This window comes from Pan troglodytes, chromosome 13 (assembly GCF_028858775.2).
Source record: "Pan troglodytes isolate AG18354 chromosome 13, NHGRI_mPanTro3-v2.0_pri, whole genome shotgun sequence".
Classification (NCBI taxonomy): Eukaryota; Metazoa; Chordata; class Mammalia; order Primates; family Hominidae; genus Pan; species Pan troglodytes.
Window position 1 is genome coordinate 136458106 of NC_072411.2, and position 21921 is coordinate 136480026.

At 44.5% G+C, this 21921-nt stretch overlaps 1 long non-coding RNA gene across 3 annotated transcripts; it reads right to left on the reverse strand.

Moving 5' to 3' along the window:
• Positions 1–3409: 3409 nt before the first annotated feature.
• Positions 3410–19479, reverse strand: LOC107973976 (uncharacterized). 3 transcript variants are annotated; one of them, XR_008546730.2, is made up of 4 exons: positions 19367–19479; positions 18680–18757; positions 15089–15230; positions 3719–6340 (listed from the first exon to the last, which is right to left on the reverse strand). It is a non-coding gene; the product is annotated as an uncharacterized LOC107973976 (long non-coding RNA). The 3 variants fall into 3 exon arrangements; XR_010149940.1 differs by lacking the exons at positions 18680–18757; positions 19367–19479 and adding exons at positions 17448–17623; positions 17828–17964; XR_008546729.2 differs by lacking the exons at positions 18680–18757; positions 19367–19479 and adding an exon at positions 17828–18566 and having other exon boundaries at positions 3410–6340.
• Positions 19480–21921: the final 2442 nt, after the last annotated feature.

Below are 21921 nucleotides of genomic sequence, written 5' to 3' on the forward strand. Positions count from 1 at the left end.
GCTTTAGGAAGCCTCTGGACCTGCTGCAAAAATAGCCACCAAATTCTGAAGTGGCTGAAGGTCCTTTCAAATCCCAGTCGCCTCCTGCTGCACGATCAGAGTGTCCCAGCATGATCCTATGTGCCTCAGTGCCTGAGGAATGGTAAGCAAGCCATGGGAATTCTGTATGAACCCCAGAGAGAGCACCTGCCAGGGAAACTGTGTGACTGATTAGGCCAAGGAGAATCAGAGTTCATTTTTGCATGGCCCTTTGCCCAAACCTCCCAGGCAAAAGTTTAGTGCTTACAAAATGAATATTTACTTTGAAACCATATGGAGCACCAGGTGTAAGAAAGCATGTATCTATTATTTTACCTCACTCCCTCTATGGCTCAAATATGGTCTTTATTTTTCACTGAATGATGACAGCTCTTTAGAGCAGCACTAAAGTCTCCCACTCAGGTATATCTAAAAAAAATTATTTTTCTGAATTTTTACACCTATGTTATTTGGTGCACAGATTATTTTGTGTGTTGTAGCTCAGCCATTAATGGCTTTTTAATCTATCTGTAAAGTGACTCTGTGTCCTGGTTTATGTTTTCTGCCTAAAACCCTTTGTCTCATTAATTGCATATTAATTTTGCAATGTCTGTCTTTTTTCATTATTGTTATTATCATTTTTGGTCCAGGGTTTTTAAAAGTTTAATCCTCTATTTCTCTTTGAGTGGGTTTCTTATAGAAAACTAGTTAATGATTTTTAATAGAGTACAGATTATGGAATTCAATAAGAGGATTAAAGCAATTTTACTGCCATGATATTTTGCTAGATATTTTCTAATCTTGTATATATTTTCTCATTCTGCCTTCCCCACTTTTCCTGTTTTTTGTTGTTGTTGTAAACTCTGTGCCTTATTTTTATTTACTTCTTTAAGAACTTGGAATTAAAAAATCTTATTTTAGTTTTACCAGTATTTATAGCTTTTACAAAAAAAAATCGAAGCTGTGTTTACAAATGTTTATGGTGAAATAACAGCCAAATATATTTTTCTTTTTTATGGAAGATGAGAATTTTAAAGCTTCAACTTATTACTCCAACATCATCTGATCTTCTATAATTTTATCTGAGATTTTAACTGCACCTTATCATTATGATTTAAGTATGATTTCAAATTCATGTGAAAAATTTAAAGGAATTATTATTTTCTGTTTATTATCTGATATTAACCCTCATCACCTATCCAACATTCTTTAACAAAGCTTCCTCTTTCTTTAATGTGATTCTGTGTCTGGAATCTTAAAAACACAAGTTATTATTTTAGAAAGTGCAATATGATATTGTATTACAAGAGAGGTTTGCATTAAAAATGCTTTTCGGCCGGGTGCGGTGGCTCACGCCTGTAATCACAGCACTTTGGGAGGCCGAGGCAGGCAGACCACGAGGTCAGGAGTTTGAGACCAGCCTAACCCATGGTGAAACCCTGTCTCTCCTAAAAATACAAAAAATTAGCCAGGCGTGGTGGTGGGTGTCTGTAATCCCAGCTACTTGGGAGGCTGAGGCAGGAGAGTTGCTTGAACCTGACAGGTGGAGGTTGCAGTGAGCTGAGATGGCGTCATTGCACAACCAGCCTAGGTGACAGTGCAAGACTCCATCTCAAAAAATGATGAGTTCATGTCCTTTGTAGGGACATGGATGAAGCTGGAGACCATCATTCTCAGCAAACTATCGCAAGGACAAAAAACCAAACACCTCATGTTCTCACTCATAGGTGGGAATTGAACAATGAGAACACATGGACACAGGAAGGGGAATATCACACACCGGGGACTGTTGTGGGGTGGGGGAGGGGGGAGGGATAGCATTAGGAGATATACCTAATGCTAAATGACGAGTTAATGGGTGCAGCACACCAACATGGCACATGTATACATATGTAACAAACCTGCACATTGTGCATATGTACCCTAAAACTTAAAGTATAATAATAATAAAATTTAAAAAAAAGACTCCGTCTCAAAAAAAATGCTTTTCAGACTCCTGCTTTTAGGATTTGTAATATAAATTATATTTATAATAGCAATTATGAATTTTAAAAATTCATAATTTTTATAAAAATTATTAAAGGTTATATAGTATTGCTTTTGTTTTTCAAGACAAGTTAATTTTCTTCAGGTTGAAATTGTAAAGGATTCTGTGGTTAATCTGATTTTTATTTATTCACACACTACACATTTGGGTTTTTTCCCATGAACACCTGTAAAATTCTGTTCTAGCATTTGATTTTTTAAAAATGTAGTCAGATAAGTGTAGATATTGCCGCCTTTCAGTTAAATTTGTTGAGTTTGATTGGCAATACTGCTTTTCGCATTCAAGTCTTACGAGATCTGAAAAGCTGTTTTTTAAAAATTCTTTTCTCTATTCAATTACTGCTTCTGCTTCATTTGTCTTCTTTCCTCTTTGGGAACGTTGTTAGGCTTTCTGTTAAAATTTTTCCATGTATTATCTTATCTATCATCTTTTTACTTCTTTATCCTTTCTCCTGTATTTTGAGGCTGTTTCTCAAGTTTTTTCTCCACAAGAACAAATTTGATTTTCCGTAGGGAACCAATCTCTGCTCATTGCCTTGAATGTAAGTTTTTATTGAGCTTTTATGCTTTTGATTGACATGCAGGCCTTTTGCTTATCTTTTTATAGGCATCATCCTATATAATTAATAGAAAAGTAAAATTTTCTTAAAATTTCTTTTTTTAATTAATGAAATAAATTGTATTCAAAGGATGTCCTTTCTTTGAGAGTTTAATACCTGCTACATAATCACTATGAGTATATTAGTCTGTTCTCACACTGCTATAAAGAAATACCTGAGACTGGATAATTTATAAAGAAAAGAGGTGTAATTGGCTCACAGTTCCACAGGCTATACAGGAAGCATGACGCTAACATCTGCCTGGCTTCTGGGAGGGCCTCAGGAAACTTACAATCATGGTGGAAGGCAAAGTGGGAGCTGGCCCATCTTACATGGCCAGAGCAGGAGGGAGAGAGGATGGGGAGGTGCCACACACTTAAACAGCCAGATCTCAGAAAAACTCTCTCAGGAGAACAGCACCAAAGGGACGGTGCTAAACCATGTTTGAAGGATCCACCCCCATGATTCAAGCACCTTCCACCAGACCCCACCTCCATCATGAGTTGAACGTGAGATTTGGGTGGGGACACGGATCAAAACCATATCAATGAGTCAGCTTTTATAGCAGGTCCCTGATGTAAATCACTCCCCCTATTAATACCCAGAGGCACTCCTTATAGTGGCATGACCAGACATCTCCACTCTGTTGTCATTACTGTTAGCATAAGTGATACAGTAATTGCAGAGTTCTCAGTTTTGTGTCTTAAAATTAATCTTAAAGTAGAGGTTTCACAGATTGTATTTCTGCTTCTCTAACTATTTTTATTCCCATTTGTGTCTGCATAGATGAAGAGAATACTGAGATGTAGACTGTGAAATACAAATGAACTCAGCAATATGGTTTTTGTGGGTTTTTTTCTGCACCATCACAACATGAGGAGGTTGACACGTTATTTGGTTCTTCCTGTTCTTTCTTCTTTTTCTCAGAAGTTATTTTTCTTGGTTTTCAGGCACTATAAGACATCTCTCTCCCCAACGGCTGCACTGAAGGTGAAAATCCTTTTGCCTATATCTCAGGGAAATGAAGATTTATGTTCACACACACACTCAGACCTGTACGCTAATGTTCATAGCAACTTTATTAGTAATAGTTGCTGGAAACAACTGATGTCCTTCGATGCGTGAATGGCTAAACACACTCAGTGCCTCCATCATGGAATACTACTCAGCAATGAAAAAGAAGGTACCACAGTTACCCATAAAGCCTGCACGAATCTCCAGAGAATTATACTGAGTGAGAAAAGCCACATGTAAAAAGTTGTACTATATGGTTCCCTTTATACAACATTCCTAGAGTGATGAAATGATAAAAATAAAACAGAGTAGTGCTTGCCAGGGGTTAGGAATTAGGTGGGAGAGGGAAGGATCGGACGAGGCTCTAAAAAGACAACAGGAGGGTTCTTTGTGGTGACCAAATGTTCTGGATCATGACATAGAATTGTTAATATCCTGATCAAAATATGATAGTAGAGGCCAGGCACAGTGGCTCATGCTTGTAATCCCAGCACTTTGGGAGGCTGAGGCGGGCAGATCATGAGGTCAGGAGTTTGAGACTAGCCTGGCCAATATGGCAAAACCCTGTCTCTACTAAAAATGCAAAAATTAGCCAGCCATGGTGGCACGTTCCTGTAATCCCAGCTACTCAAGAGGCTGAGGCAGGAGAATTGTTTGAACCCGGGAGGTGGTGGTTGCAGTGAGCCAAAATCATGCCAATGCACTCCAGCCTGGGCAACAGAGAGACTCTGTCTCAGAAAAAAAAAGAAAAAAAAAGCATAGTAGAGCTTTGAGGCATGTTACCACAGTAGGATATTTCTTTCAACTGCATGTAAATCCACAATCATCCCGAGATAAAAAGCTTAATAATAACAATAATAATGATGTTAATAAAACCTTTGCCTGATACCTTTCAGAGATTCAGCTTCCTGGTGCTCATCATCATTTTTCTTGCCATTACCATTACATTACATATGCAGCGAGTCAAAACTGAAGCCAACGTAATCCAGAGTGGATCTGATCCGCTGGGATCCATGCCGCCTTCCCTTGGCACTTACCATGCATTTTTTCATGCAAGATAGCATTGTAGGAGACCTGTAAGAGACTAAGTGTGCTATAGCACAGCTTACTCTCTCAAGCAGCTGATGCTATCAACAGATCATACAATAACTACATGAATGATTCCCATATAAGTATGACCTTGGTTGAGTGAAATGTGTCCTGTTCCCCAGGAATAGACACCGCACAGCTGAAAACAGGACTTTCCAAAGAGTCCGCATCCTAAAGTGGGCTGCTGACACTTGGAGCCTGACAACCAAACTTCTAGAGAAGTCCAACGCAATCAACCACAATAAGCTGACTGGTAAGTGAGGAGGAGGATGGGCCTCCTGGGGAGTTGGTTCTTGATGGATGGCTGCTGCTCCCACGCTTTCTCCTGATGGAGGTGAGAGCTGGGCTGCTATCCCCCTCCCTGAAGACTGGAGAAGTAAAGGGCTGGGAGCCTCATGTGTGCCTCTGCTGCAGCTTAGGACATAGAACAATTGCCAGAGAAATCTATTCCAGCAGGGCAAGGAGACACTTAAGAGAGTGTGCCTGAGAGAGAAATGGGGAGGGACCCCAAGGGCTCCTTTCTTCTCTCTCTTGCCCCAAAAAAGAGGTGCCTGCAATAGGCCAAGGATGCAAGAATTTAAGGAGAAGTAGCACTGTGACTCACCTGGACCACTGCTGTTCTCGCTCAGAAACGAAGAGAGAGAGTTTCTACAGGGGTGAAAACCAAGGGCAGATTTCAAAGAGTTAAGAATAGGAGACCAAGAAGAGGAATGCCAACTTTTCTTTGCAGAAGTCCTTTTTTTTAGTGAAAGAAAACAGGAAGATTGAGGAATTGAATTTGTTAAGAGGAAAGGATTAAAAATGTCTTTAAGACTGGAAGGAATTAAGGAGACTGATTCTGCAGCTGGGAGAGAGAGAGCAGAGGATGCAGCCAGGCCCCGCAGGAGGGCTGGAGTGAAGGGCAGAGGTGGAAGGATTAGCAGTGGAAATGAGGGCACTATCATGATTCAGATAAAGCCCCTGGATTTGTGCAGTGCACAACCTGGACACTAACTTTCAGGGTCCCTGCAGCTTCCTCTGAATCAGAGGACGAGACAGAGAATGTCAAAGGCAGGAAAGAGTGAAAAAGCGGCAGCCACAATGGGCAGCTCATGGGCTTTGGAGCCACACCTGTGTGTGTCTAAGTTCTGCCACTGGACACTTTGTCCTTGAGCAACTTATTTCACCTTTCTGGGCCTCAGTTTGCTCATTTGCAGAATGGGTATAATAATCCTTACATCACAGGGTCAGCAGAGGATGCCAGTGAGATCACGAGATGACACGTAAAGAATGCCTGGTACCAAGGCACTTAGGACATCGTGGTTCTCTGCCTCCTCCTAGGGTGTTGGCTTCTGGGGCCTTGTCCCCCTCAGTGGAGTGGAGGGTGAAGCATCTGGCCACCTGCGGAGCCGAGGGAACCTCCAATACCTGTGCAAATGCAGGCTTCCAATCCCTGAGTGTTATTGATGATCTGGAGTCCATTGGCTGCGCAATAGACTGCTTCAAGGCTGCGCGAGTCCATTCCATTTTGTTCAATACTTCGAGTTTCTCTTGTCCTAGCTGCCATATAAGTGTTGCCATACTTAAAAGGAACTCTGGAAAAGTAAGGGAAAGAGGGAAAGAAAGACTCAGGAAAATCTGTTTAAAACTGTATCCAGGTCACACCTATCTGCTGCTTGCTCCTTCTTCCCAGTGTCTGGCTGTGGGGCCCTGGCTGGGGGCTGGGGGCTGGGAGCAGAGCTCTGGACAGGTGGCCTGTCCTTGGGATGCCAGGGAGTTCTCATGCTCCTCCTTAATGGTGGCTTTTTAGAGGAGACTACAGGGAAGAACTAGTGCCCCATATTCCTAAATCCTGAATATCAAGCCTAATTGCTGGGGTTTAAGTCTCAGTCGAGGATCTCCTTGGCCCCTGGAGATTCAGACCCAAGTCATTCTCCATACCTAGGATTCAAAGAGCCAGAGTGCTGTGGAGGACACACACACACACACACACACACACACACACACACACACACACACACAATCTCCTCCTTGTATTCTAATCTGGATAAAGATGAAAAAAGAAAGAAAAAAGAAAAGAAAAGAAAAGAAAGAAAGAGAAAAGAAACAAGACTGGAGCTCAGTCAAAGTTGGTTTGCCCAAAGGTGAGGGAGAAGCCTGGGTGATTTTTTTTTTCCCATAATTTCTGTTCTTATTCTGCCTCATCATCTGCCTGCAGTCACCTGTGCTGCTCTATTGATTTTTCTGTCCAGACTGCCTTACTGGATAGAACTTGTACTTTTATTCCATTCTGCAGGAGCTGGAGGAGTTGCAGGGGCATGAGGCTCACCTCATCTTTGTTCCCCAAGCTCTCTCTCCCACCTTCTGCTTTCCCTTGCTTATTTTGATCCAAAATGTGATTTTCAGGTTGGGTGCAGTGGCACACACTTGTAATCCCAGCACTTTGGGAGACCAGGGCCGGTGGATCACTTGAGCGGAGTTCAAGACCAGACTGGACAACATGGTGAAACCCTGTGTCTACTAAAAATATAAACATTAGCCAGGTGTGGTGGTGAACACCTGTGGTCCCAGCTACCTGGGAAGCTGAGGCAGGAGGATCTCTTGAGCCTGGTAGGCAGAGGTTGCAGTGAGCTTAGATTGTGCCACTGCACTCCAGCGTGGGTAACAGAGTGAGACCCTGTCTCAAAAAAAAAAAAAAAGAAAAGAAAAGAAAAAGATAAAAAGAAAAAACAAAATGTGATTCCCTCTTTTCTGCTTTTTCTTTTCCCCAACCCCCAATTTGGTTTTCCCGTTAAATATAGTGAAGGCTGAAGGAAGAAAACAGAGGAAGAAGCCGCATTAATGGTAAGCACGACAGGCATCGAGGAGGCTGGATTGGATGTAACTGATTTTCTTCCTGGAGCAAATGGACGTCACAGGGACACAAAGGAAGGATCTTTGGAAAGACCACAAAGCCCTTCCACAGGTGCTTCTGTGGCTTCTTAACCCCAGGTGTGCCCAGATCCTGACCTGGAAACTCTTTTTACTGCTCAGATCTGTGGGCCTGGGGCTGGTGTTTCTTGATGCTGAAGCTGAGTATGTCTTTCCTAATGGCATAAAACACCTATCTTGGTTTACTTGGCTTTAATGGACAAGACCAGCCGATGCAGAGGGAGCAAGAGGTGGTTGGTGAGCAACCCTTGAGGCCTGAAGTGTGTGTCCAGAATCACTAAGGATTCCTGTGCCTGAAGGGCCAGCTGTCTCTGCCCCACCCTGTTTAGGGAACCCAGGCTGCAGGGAAGAGGTCAGGAACTTGAAGCAGTTGCCATATTGGTGCAGGGCTGCACGGGCCTGAGTCCTCCCACCAATGCAGCAACAGTTTTTGTTCATTTCTTGACTCTTCTAGTTCATTTCCAAAATTTTTCTGTCTGGGATGCTGGTAATAAAAGTGCGTGTAAGCTCCTAGAATCATGGGCTCCAAGCATTGCTTTTGGTGATCAAATGGACTGACCCATCAGCTGCAGAAACTGCGTTCCTTTGTGTTTGTTTAGTCTCTTAGCCACACGAGCGCCCAGCCTGGAGTCTGGAGGTGAGCTCTCATTCCACCTCTTGAGCTAAGCAGGTGAGAGGTCCTGGAAAAATCACCTGGCAGGAGTCCATGGAAAGTTCGGTCTTGCCTCCTTTATTAGCTTGTTTGAAGGATCCAATAACGGGAATCTGCTTCAAAATACAAGACTGTTCTACACATGGGACAGATTTTTACCTTGATCATAATCCTTGATTCTTCAGGGCTCACCAGCATCAGAAATATGGGAAAGAAAACAATTTAAAGCCTGAATTTTAAAATGATAATTAAAATTAGACCTGTGCTCCCCAGACAGTAATATTAATGGATTCAGAGGGGTTAATTGAGGATCTAGGATCTTTAGCCACCAGGACTTTGTCCAGTGGCTGAAGGCATCATGTCAATAGTTCAACCTTCCTGAGGCTGCCATACTGTGAGGATGAGCAAACTGTACCCTTTGGAGAGGTTCATGAAGAAGTTGGAAGACCACAGAGGGAGAGAAAACCGCCAAGCTCACCCTCAGCTGTGGCAGCCGCCACTGTTCCTTCTCCATCTACCATCCACAGTCCACGAGTGATGATAAGCCAGAACCCCCTAGCTGAGCCCTTCCCAAATCCCAATCCATAGGAGCTGTGAGGGGTGTTAACATGATTCTTGCTCCTCCAGGTGTTTTGCTATGAATCACTAGCTAAGCAAGATAACCTTCTCCTAAGCACACATTTCCAGTGGAAGCTGTTCATCTTCCCATAAACTGTAAGACCAAGACAACAGATCAGTTAAATTCTGGTTTCCCTTATTTCAGTTGGGGCTTTGGCTGTAAGTGCTAAAAATATGGGACAAAGAAAATTGAAGTAAGCAGAAAAGTGTTAGCTCCAGATGCTGGGGATAATCCTGCCACCTCATAGAGCTGAAAGCAAAACTGTGACAACCAGATCCTTGGGGGTGGGCTAGAGTGCTCAGCACCATCAGGACTCTCTTTCTTTCTGATTTCTGATGTCTACTTGGCTTCACTTTGCAGGTAGGTGCTCTCTACCTGGTTACAAGGACGTCTGCCAGCATCCATTCTGCTTTCTCTCAGCTTAGCAATCCCAGCGGAGGAGGAAGCTGCTTGTTGACAACATCTGAAGTTTAGCCTTCACCACCTTTTGACCAGGAGATCTAGGAACTACAAAGACATCCAAAATGGGAGGAGAAGGATGACAGGATAACAGCAAAACACACTCCCGTTTAGAAAGGGAAGCATGGGAGACACAGGCATCACTGATTTCTGAATTCCAACTCTGGGTCAAGCAGACCATGTGAGGCCCCCTACTCTTCAGAGCTCTTGGGGGTCAGGAATGATTCTTGATTAGGTTTGGATGCTGCCCTCTGAGGGGGCTGCCTTGCCCACTGTTCCTTGACTCTGCCCTCCAGGAGTCCTTTCCTTTTCCGTCATCTCCTTGCATGCATCTGAAGTGAGGTGATCCCAGGAGTCCTTTCCTTTTCCGTCATCTCCTTGCATGCATCTGAAGTGAGGTGATCCCACTTGGAGGCTCTGGGGTCCTCAGCACACTTTCTGCTTGAGGCGAGTATGGAGTTCAAGGGTTTGGGAATAGATGCACCTTGTTAGTATGGGCCTGTGGTTGCCTTCATGCACAACTTTCTTAACAGCCTGAAGCTTTTTTTTTTTTTTTTGAGACAGAGTCTTGCTGTGTCACCCAGGCTGGAGTTCAATGGTGTGATTGCAGCTCACTGCAACCTCTGCCTCCCAGGTTCAAGTGATTCTCCCACCTCAGCCTCCAAAGCAGCTGGAACTAGAGGCATGCGCCACAACACCTGGCTAATTTTTTGGTTTGTTTATTTGTTTTGAGACGGAGTCTTGCACTGTTGCCCGGGCTGGAGTGCAGTAGTGCAATCTTGGCTCACTGCAACCTCCGTCTCCCAGGGTCAAGCGATTCTCCTGCCTCAGCCTCCCAAGTAGCTGGGATTACAGGTGCCCGCCACCATGCCCAGCTAATTTTTTGTATTTTTAGTAGAGATGGGGTTTCACTATGTTGGCCAGGCTGATCTGAAACTCCTGACTATCATGATCTGCCCGCCTCAGCCTCCCAAAGTGCTGGGATTACAGGCGTGAGTCACAGCGCCCAGTGTAATTTTTGTATTTGTAGTAGAGACAGGGTTTCGCCACGTTGGCCAGGCTGGTCTCGAACTCCTGACCTCAAGTGATCCACCCCTTCGGCCTCCCCAGGTGTTGGGATTACAGGCGTTAGCCACCACACCCAGCCTGAAGGCTTCTTATCTATTTGATTCCAACTGGTCTCCGCGAGCCTGTCCTCACATTTGCAGTTCTGTTCCCACACCCTTCTCAGATGGGTTCTCTTTCAGGCTTTCTCACACCCGTATCTACCTCTCCTAAGTGAAGGGGCTACATTCGCATTGTTGGGAAACCCACACGCTTAGGCTCTCTTCTCGGAGGCTTTCTTCAGATTCGTCTGGATTTTTACCCAACTGGAAGGATTTGCTGGGTGCTGTTCCTCCAGGTTCTTCTTGATCATATTTTGTGTTTCTGCTGAAGAGGCATCTGGCTGATCCAACCCAGCAAGACCTTGAACTTTTGAGTTCTCCCTATTCTCTTGCATTTGTGTTTGAAAACTAGCCAGTTCCTCCGTGAGCTGTTCTCTCTTGTAACATACGGTCAAATGCAGGTCATTTCTAGCGTTCTGTTTTCCATGCTTTCCCCAACAACAACTACAAACTTATTAGGTGCCCATCTGCCTCTTCAACCATGATGGCAGCCTCCAGGGTCTGTCTCCTTGATGCCCACTGCTGATCCAACACAAATGCCAGGTCCTTCAGGGTTTTTGTTTACAGTAGCACCCATTTCTAGTACTGATATACATAGTGGTCAAGATAAGTTAGATTATGGTGTGGTGATAACCCCAAATTTCAGTGCTTCTCAGAACTAAAGCTGCCTCCTCAGGCATGGGCCTCCCTGGTGCCCACTGCAGGGAAAAAGGGAGGATGCAGACCCACTCATGGGTATCTCCTGCTTCTGCCTGCGAGTTACTTAGACCTAGAACAGCATCTCCCACACAGAAGACATTCAGTGTACTTTATGGATTGAATGCATGATTTTTAGCTTTATAATTAACGTTAATGTTTAATAAGAAACACACACACTGATAGGATTTGGCTGTGTCCCCACCCAAATCTCACCTTGAATTGTAATGATCCCCACGTGTCAAGGGTGGGGCCAGATGGAGATAATTGAATCAAGGGAGTGGTTTCCCCCATATTGCTCTCACGGTAGTGAATAAGTCTCGTGAGATCTGATGGTTTTATAAATGGGAGTTCCCCTGCAGAAGCTGTCTTGCCTGCTGCTGTGTAAGACTTGCCTTGTTCTTCCTTCTCCTTCCACCATGATTGTGAGGCCTCCTCAGCGATGTGCAACTGTGAGTTAATTAAACCTCTTTACCTTGTAATATTACAAGGTTCATTAAAGCTTTTTACCTTGTAAAAAATATACCTTGTATAATTTCTTTTTCAGAAATGTCTGGATTATTCTACAAGTATTTTCCTTTTTCTTTTTTTTTTTTTCTTTTTGAGAGAGAGTTTTGCTCTTGTTTCCCAGGCTATAGTGCAGTGGCACAACCTTGGCTCACTGCAACCTCCACCTCCTGGGTTCAAGTGATTCTCCTGCCTTAGCCTCCCAAGTAGCTGGGATTACAGGCTTGCACCACCACGCCTGGCTAATTTTGTATTTTTAGTAGAGGTAGAGTTTCTCCATGTTGGTCAGGCTGGTCTCGAACTCCCAACCTCAGGTGATCCACCCACCTCGGCCTCCCAAAGTGCTGGGATTACAGACGTAAGCCACCTCACCCGGCCTCTACAAGTATTTTTCTTACAAATAAAACCTAGAATTATTTGGTCAAGTTTTAAAAAATCCCATTGGGATACTGATTGGATTATATCTAATATACAGATGAGTGTAACTGTTATTAATTTTTTTTTTTGATAGAGTTTCTCTCTCGTTGCCCAAGCTGGAGTGTAGTGGCGCGATCTTGGCTCACTGCAACCTCTGCCTCCCAAATAATTCTCCTGCCTCAGCTTTCCAAGCAGCTGGGATTTCAGGCACCCGCCACCACACCTGGCTAATGTTTTGTATTTTTGGTAGAGACAGGGTTTCATAATGTTGGCCAGGCTGGCCTCAAACTCCTGACCTCAGATGATCTACCTGCCTCGGCCTCCCAAAGTGCTGGGATTACAGGCATGAGCCACCATGCCTGGCCTGACATTTTTTTACCACGTTAGTTTCCAAATCTGTATCTACTTTAATTGTTTCTCTTTTAATATCCATCAGCAGAGTTTATACATAGTTTTCTTCATGTAAGTCATGTTCATTTCTTATTTATCTTATTTCTAACTATTCTGCTTCTGTCGCTACTGTGAATAGAATTATCTTCTTAATATTTTCTGCCTGGAGTTTGAGCTCAGTAATAAGCTATTGACTTTAGTGCTTAGGAGCATTATTTTAAATGAGCACACACAGGTGCCAAAATCACAGCACATCTGAATTCTTATCTTCCCTGCCCTCTAATATCCATTTAGTGAGGAAAGCTTTGCCTCTGCCTCTGAGTGAAAGTCTGTGTATTACAGGCTCATTCCCCCATAAAGACAATCCCATGACCACCTTCCATCACTGCTGCTGTTTGAATGTGTCCCCCAAAGTTCGTGTGTTGGCAACTGAATCTCCAAAGCAACAGTGTTGAGAGGTGGGACCTTTAAGAGGTGATGAGGTCAGGCTGAGCACGGTGGCTCATGCCTGTAATCCCAGCACTTTGGGAGGCCGAGGCGGGCAGATCACGAGGTCAGGAGTTCAAGTTGAGACCAGCCTGGCCAACATGGTGAAACTCCGTCTGTACTAAAAATACAAAAATTAGCCAGGCGTGGTGGTGCATGCCTGTAGTCCCAGCTACTCAGGAGGCTGAGGAATGAGAATTACTTGAACCTGGAGGTGGAGGTTGCAGTGAGCCGAGATAATGCCACTGCACTACAGCCTGAATGGCAGAGCAAGATTCCATCTAAAAAAAAAATTTAAATATGAAATCTCAATATTAGCAATCATTCTATTGATTGAAAAAGCACACTATATACAGTTTTGTGCATAGGGATGTTTATTGCAGCATTGATTTCGAGAGAAAACAAATGGAAAGAATCTAAATGCCTGTGAGTAATGAAATGGCTAAATATAGCATATTTGACCATGGATTATGAGACAACTATTGTCAAAGATGAACTCAATTCTCTATGTTTATAGCTGGAAAAGCATGCAAATATATTATGAAATAAAACAAGTAATTTTCCTGTAAAGAAAAAAAAAAAGCAAGAGGAAAAGGGAAAAATGGTGGTAGGCTGACCTACATACGTTCATCCATCCACATCTGTATTTAAGCAAAGAGCATTTACATATGCATAATTTTTGCCCACAAGGATTAGCAGAGTAGTTAAGATCCTGGGCTCTGCAGCTGGTCCTTTGTGTTGGAATTCTGACAGTGGCACTCATTCATTGCAGAACCTTAGGCAGCTTTCAACTTCTCTGTGCCTCAGTTTTCTCACTTGTGTAACAAGAATAAGGATAGTGCTGACCTCAGTGCAGTATTTTGAGGATTAAATGAGCTATGTTCCCAGCACCTTGTAAGTGCTGTATGAATGGTTGTACTTATTATTAGTTATTAATTAAATATTCAAGTTATTTATTATTTCAGGAATTACTATTATTTAAGTATTATTTTAATAGCTTGATGAGAGAGGGGGGTAGCTGGCTATTAACTATTTTTTAAATATATTACTACGGTTTTCAAACTTTTTCAATGAATACAATTTACTTTTGTAACTGAAAAAAACAATAAAATGTGGAGAAGAGACCACCAACAGTAGCAAGCATGAGAACGCTTCTGGGAAAAGCTGAGTTCCTAGGCAGATGGATAAATCTGTGGCAGCTTTTGATGTTTCTCAAAACAGAGCATTAAAATGAGTCACAGCCTCTCGCATAACTTTTTATCTTTCCTAAATTGGAATCCTTATCATTCTTACAAAGAATTACCAGCAATAACATGCTCATTTCCTGGCATAATAATTAGAAACCCAAATAAATGAGTATTTTTATTTCCCAAACGCTTGGGCCTGGTATGTGAGCCCTGAGCCACAATTCTTGACTCCAGGGTGACGTGGCCACTGGGGTGGCAGTCAGAGTCAGACCACCCTGACACGACCTCATCTGTGTTATTGGTGATTCACTGCACCTGACAAAACCTCGTCTTGGGCACTCATTCCCTCCTCACAGGAACTGCTGTGAGGATGTAATGACAAGATACATGTGCAACTACTCTTTGCAGGTTGCTTGGCACAGAGAACTCACACAAATACGATAAAGACGATAATGGTGGTGGCTGATTTGCAGGATTGAATGGCATGTCAAAAATGGTAGATGTGGCTAAATAAATAATTGAAAACTCTCATAATTCAAAAACTTCATATAAGAGGAAAAGACAAATGAAACATTTTAAAAGACCTTTAACAAACCACTTTTACATGCCAATACCAGTAGATAGTATGCAAAATAACACTAATAGAAGAAACATACAGTTGGTTGATTAAAGCAGTAGAGAAATGCTTCATCCCCACTCTCCAAACATCCTTATTGGTAAATTTTTCCAAACCTACCACCTCTTTGCAGCCCATTCCTTAGCTATCCCCTAAGAGAAGTAGATAATTCTGGCCAGTCCATTTCAGAAAAGTAAACTCTGGGTTCTCAGCTCACCTGTCTCCTTTTCTGTTTTGGGAACCACATGCCTGCAGGAGCGATCTGCCTCTGCTCCTTTATGCTGAGTCTCCCAGGCGGTTCCCACACCAAGGAAGGCCGAGCCAGCTCTCTGTCCAGCTGTCAGTCCAGCGAAGTCAGCCTGGGATGGAGAGAGGGGGTGTTGCTGAATTCATAACTCATCTAGCAGGCCCAGCTGGCAACCACAGGAGGCTGCAGCCTCCACCTTTGTTTTATCAAGAATTGAGGTAGTATTTTAGCCCCTTCTGTCCCTCTTTGGCCTTATTTCTGAAATTGCTGGTTCTGTGGGTAGGGAAAGTAACTGCTGTTCATTGGGTTCCTTCAGAGACTTCAGCCACATCTGCAGAAGATACTCAACTGGACTGACAAATAAGTGCACATTAAAGCAAAAGTAAGGCCCAGGCGCAGGGGCTGACACCTGTAATACTAGCACTTTGGGAGGCTGAGGTGGTTGGATCTTCTGAGGTCAGGAGTTCCAGACCAGCCTGGCCAACATGGCAAAAGCCCATCTCTACTAAAAATAATTTTTAAAAAAGTTAGCCAGGTATGGTGGTGCATGCTTGTAATCCCAGCTACTCAGGAGGCTGAGGCAAGAGAATCACTTGAATCCAGGACATGGAGGTTGCAGTGAGCAGAGATCGTGCCACTGCACTCCAGCCTGGGCAACAAGAGCAAGATTCTGTCTCAAAGAAAAAAAAGTGAGAGGGTGTGCCCACCTTCCCTGCTGTTCAGGGCAGAACAGGAACAATGGGTACATTCACACCTGTCCATGGGGAAACCGCTGCTGCTCATCTGGGAGGCAGTGGGGCCATGACCATAGTGAGCTTTAAAACTGTTTGGATCCTTTGACCTCATGATTTCACTTCCAGGACTCCACCCCAGCAATCAAGATTCACAAACCACCTTTTCCTTATAGCATGGTTCATAATAGTAAGATTAAAGATAATAGAAAGGCCAATAAAAGGAGAATGACTATATAAATTATAGGCCAGCCACAGAATGAAATGTGATGAGGCTATGCAAAAGAGGGCTTATAGAACATTTCATAATGCTTCCGTAGGTAATGCTATTCAACAACATCGAATATAGCATGATTAGTGAAGTACATATCCAATGGTGCACTTATGATTTGAAAGGAGATGCATGCAAACGCTAATGGAATTTATATCATTTATATCTTGAGAGCTGGATTGAGAGTGATTTTTATTTTGCTTCTGTATTTTTTTTTTAACATTTTCCACATTACCTGCAAAGAGAACATCCTACTTGTTTGTTGTCTTTTTTTTTTTTTTTTTTTTTTTTTTGAGATGGAGTCTCACTCTGTCACCCAGGCTGGAGTGCAATGGCATCATCTTGGCTCACTGCAACCTCTGCCTCCTGGCTTCAAGTGATTCTCCTGCCTCAGCCTCCTGAGTAGCTGGGATTATAGGCGCCTGCCACCAAGACTGGCTAATTTTTGTATTTTTAGTAGAGATGGGGTTTCGCCATGTTGGCCAGACTGGTCTCGAACTCTTGACCTCAGGTGATCCACCTGCCTTGGCCTCCCAAAGTGCTGGGATTACAGGCGTGAGCCACTGCGCCCAGCCCATGCTGCTTTTTAAGAAAGAAAAATCATAAAACACTTTACAATTAACACCATTTGAAATAAGGCCTGTAGAAACACAGAAGATAGAGTTGTGGGCCTAGGCTTATTCCTTGGCCTGCCGGGCAGGGAAGGACATCTGAACACTAAAAGGTTCACCTATAAGAAAGAGGAAAAGTGTCCCAGCAGGAGAAGCGGCCTGTGGGGAACACATAGAGATGCGGTGTGAGAGGCAGCTGCCTGGGAGAATTGTTCTCCCATCCCTGTTGCGGCAAAATGTTGCTTACAGGCTCAGACACGTGATGCTCTCTCCACGGTCAGGATCTACCTACCAGAAGCTCCTGTTTCACCTGTGCCCTAATTACAACCCCCCCCCACCCCCCTCCACCTTCTCCACCATCACCTGAGTCAAGTGCCTACACCTCTCTGTTCCCTACGTTAGGGCCCACGACCAGCTGAGCCTAACATCAAAAGTTCCCTCTGTGACCAGAAGAGGGCGCGGTGGTGCAGGATGGGCGTCCCAGGAAGGCCAGGACTTAGGTTCAAATTCCCATTTTGTCCATTCCTGTAACCTGTGAAGTTCACGTGGGTAACATGCGTGTGACAACACCTCATCACGGGGTTCTTGCGAAATCAAATACAACAGTGACATACAAATGGCTTGCAAGCTGAAGTCCTGTGACTCTGAGGGATTACCAACTTCTGTCAATACTTTATTCAGTGTTGAACCCCCAGGTGATGCGTGGCTCACTTTACCTGAACCTTCACCTCCCAGAGAGGTCTTGGCATCTGCCTGCTTGTAGGGACTGTGGCCCCTGTCCATGTCCTGCTCCTGCCCTTTGAGTTCCAGGGTCTGTCTGCTGTAAAAGCCTGCTGGACTCTGCTCCTGACTCAGTTTGACCAGCTGGCTGGGCTCTGGTGTGGCCCACAGCCTAGGAGGCGGGATGTTGTGTCCCCGCCAGGTGCTCATGGGCTCAGTGAGCAGCACTTTGAACTCTAGGCGCAGTAACAAGGGCCTCCCTCATGACCCCTCATGACCAAATGAACCCTCGACTCTGGGGAGTGGTCCTCATCTTGCCACTCTATGCCTTTATACCCAGACCCAAATTTCCTCCAGGGCAGTGGTCTGTTCTTACCTGCCTTTCCAAATGCCAGTCTTCCACCCTAAATTCCAGTGTTCATGGATGGGGACCCATCACTGCTGTCCAGGTTCCGAGTCACCCTCCTGCCTCCATTTTCACCACATACCCAGCCCAGCCCAAGAGATGGGACCTCTCTGATGGGAGCTCTCAGGCCTTTGCCTTGATCTGACTCAGAGCCTCCCCGGACAGTGGTGCAGTGTGTGCACTGCACACCCCCAGGCAGTGTTGCTCATACTTCAGTCTATAAAAAGCAAGGCAAGGCCTGAACAGCTGCAAACAGCAGCCCTGCTAGGGCATAGCTTTCCAGCTGTGATCCAGGCATGTGGCCCTGGCTGCTTCATGAAAGGCCCTGGATCTGAGCCCTGGCCTGGCCTCTTCCAGATGTAAGATGGGGAAGAGCTCAGAATCTCTCTGAACCTCCATTTCCTTAACTGTAAAGTGAGGGGCTGGATTGCTTGATTTCTAAGCTCAATTATCTAGACTTGCCAAACTGTACTATCTACCTGATTCTAGAATCTCTCAAACCTGCCCTAATCTGCCTGTACCAATGGGCTCTGGAGAATGTCCTGATGTCACCAGATTCATGCCTGAGATGAAAGCCTTAGGATTCAAGAGCCCAGCTCTGTCCTTCTCCAATGCAGCCTCAAACCTCCTGCTGTTCCTGGCCCCGTTCTAGCATCCCCTTCCCACCATCACAGGACACCCTAAAGGCCCTGATAACAGACATTTCCATATTACTGGGCTCATGCCTTCATGGTGGACCTCCTGGAGGTGGGCATAGCCCATGCCCAGGTAGAGAGGAGCAGGAAGGCATGGGCATGTTTGGGGAGGTTGAGAGAGACCAACCTGGCTGCATCAGGTAGAGAGCACCAGTGGCTGGTCTGGCTAGGAATCCAGGTCGGGGCCCTAGAGTGGCCACATTTGCTTGCTTTTGCTAAGGTAATTTCAGGTTTGGTAAGGCAGTGAGTGAAGATCTGTTGGGCAGGTGGTCTCTTGGTGCCCTGTAATCACGTACGTGAGTCTGCCTCCCTCATCTCACCCCAGTGGTGACTCATAAATCAACACCAAAGCCAGTTACGCTGCCATCCGGCAGAACTCGTGCCCCAGACACCTTGGGAGGAAGTGGAGCCAGAAGTGAGAACACTCTCTGAGGGTGAAAAAACTCCAACAGTTCTTCTGTTCTCACGCCACGCCACAACAATCAACACAGAAGGCTTCTACGACCAAATGTGTGGGGATTTCTCCCCACCACCGAGCAAACCGCCCGGACATGGACACCGGCATGAACTGGTGGTCCTCCAGTTCAGTTCTGACACTCTCTACCTGGAGACAGCATCAGATCCCAGGGGTTGGGGGCTTAGTCCCCCAAGACCACCCCTGACCTTCAGACATCACTCACTAGTACAGGCCTCTGGAACTTCTGACAACCAGCTATAAATTGATAAAGACCCCCGTCTTTGTTAATTTGCTAGGGTGGCTCGCAGAACTCGGGGAAACCCTTAGGTTTACCATAAAGGATGTTACAAAGGATACAGATGAAGAGATGGATAGGCGAGGTATAGGGGAAGGGGTGTGGAGCTTCCATGCTCTCCCTGAGTGTGACTCTCTCCGGGAACCTCCATGGGTTCAGCTACCTAGAAATTCTTAGAACTGTGTCATTTTGGGTTTTCATGGAAGCTTTGTGACATAGGCAGGATTGGCCATTGATGGTCAACTTAACCTTCAGCTTTTCTCCCCTCCCTGGAGTTCGGGGTGGGGCTGAAAATCTCAACCCTCTAATCCTGCCTTGGTCTTTCCAATGACCAGCCTCACCCTGAAGCTACCTAGGTGCTGCCAGCCATCAGCCAACTCATCAGCATTCAAAAGTACATCACTTTGGAGATTCTAAGGATTTTAGGAGGTGTATGTCAGGAAATGGATTCAAAGGCCAAATATTTATCTCATAATATCACACTCCTAAACTCATAGGACACTGGCAAGGACACCAAGCTCAACTCCTCCCCATTTCTGAATCCCTGGGCTCCATGCTGCGCCTATGGCTGCTGCACAGTTGTCCTGAAGGGGCCCTGGCCTGCATGTGCCTGATGCACACAGCTGGAGGGTGTCCTGCAGAGATGGGACCATTAGCTGGCAGGCATGTGTGGTGGAGGGAACAGGGGAGCACGTGCCATAGTTCGATTTATTTTGAGGTATGTGGGAGTCACTAAAGGCAGTAAGCAAGGGTGTGATGTAATCAACTGTGCATTTTAAAGTGATTGCTCCAGCTGCCTGTGGAGAATGGATTGGAGAAGGGCCAAAGGGCACTCAGGGGCATCAGCTGGGAGGCTGTGCTACAGTTCCCAGGAAGGATGTGGCTGCAACAGTGACAGAAAACACATAAACAGGGCAATGGACTATAGGGTGTTCGTGCAACCAGACACACCCAGCCAAGAGTATCTCACCTCCTGCAGGTCAGATGCAGACACCCTCTAACCACTGGCATTGTGGCCTCTGGAATGAGCCTGGTGGTGATAAAGTCTGGAGGGCCACAGGTGACCATACGAACCACAGGATGCCTCAAGACCAGAGACATCCTCGCAGAATCAACAAGAGGAGAGCAAAGGACAGGAAGAGACTCAGGCAAAACTTTTGTCTGCACAACCAATTCCCATCTTCACCACCTGAACGCCACCCCAGATGACATATATGGGGCTGCTTTTGCCATCCACATGGCTAGGACAGTGTATCTGTAGTTGTCAACAACAATCAGAGGACCATATCAATTAAACCAGGAACTTTTCCATGTCGTTTGGACTGAATCATATAAAGGTAGACAACATCGTACTATGTTGGTGCACAGAGCACTCTGAAATGATTCATTTTTCGCTCCTTTGAGGCGAAGGCAAACCTACAAGCAGAACAAACCGCATCCGGAGAGGAAGTGATAAAGCTCAGAGGAGCAGCAAGAATAACCATGGCGACAATCTTGCAATTTAGAGGCTGCAAATAAGAGAGATATTTACTTTGGAAATGCAACTGAAAAAAAGAAAAGCTGCAATGACAACAGCATAGCAACAATCTTCTCCTCTGGGCTCAACGAAAAAGAAATGACAAGACAATGAACCATCTCTAGGGGCTGTATGTAAATCCAAGATTTCCTTTTGACATAACAGTGTGAAAGATCATCAGTGAGGAAGGTGAATCATTCAGGCTTTTAAAATAGCTTTTTATTTTGAGATCTTGTAGATTCACCTGCAGTTGTAAGAAATATTAGATTCTGTGTACTCTTCACCCAGTTTCCCCCAGTGATAACACTTTGCATGAGGAAATTGACATTGAAACAATGGTTCAGTTTTGAGGAAGTATCAGATATCAAAGAGATACTTTGTCATGTTTGGATAAAAATGTAACACTTCTGTATTAAAAAAAAAACTAAAATTACAAGAAAACCAAACAGGAAAAAAAAAAAGCTTTTTTATTAATCCTAGCAAGGAGTTTATTCTATACAATGAGTATGTTCACATTTACAAGAAAAACAGTGGCCTTTGAAAATATTTTGATGGCCTGTAGAGTTATAACCAGAATCACTGCAATGCAGTAATATTTAAAGAAATGTATGAGGCAACACTGGATGAATTTACTGATTGAGATGTCATTGTTTTGAGGAATTATTGTTTGTGGCCTTTCTGAAATCCTCCATCACTACCTTTTACATTCAGGAACTCATCAGGCCCTTCCAGCATTACATTATAAGAAATATAGTGTATCATGCCTGTAATTCCAGCACTTTGGGAGGCCGAGGCAGGTGGATCACCTGAGATCAGGAGTTCAAGACCAGCCTGATCAACAGGGTGAAACCCCATCTCTACTAAAAATACAAAAAAAAATTAGCCAGGCATGGTGGTGGGTGTCTGTAATCCCAGTTACTCAGGAGGCTGAGGCAGGAGAATCACTTGAACCCGAGAGGCAGAGGTTGCAGTTAGCTGAGATCATACCACCAAACTCCAGCCTGAGCAACAAGAGCTAAAACTGTCTTTAAAAAAAAAAAAAGAAAGAAAGAAATATAGTGTATCTTTTTCCTGATTCATTCATTCAACAAATATTTATAT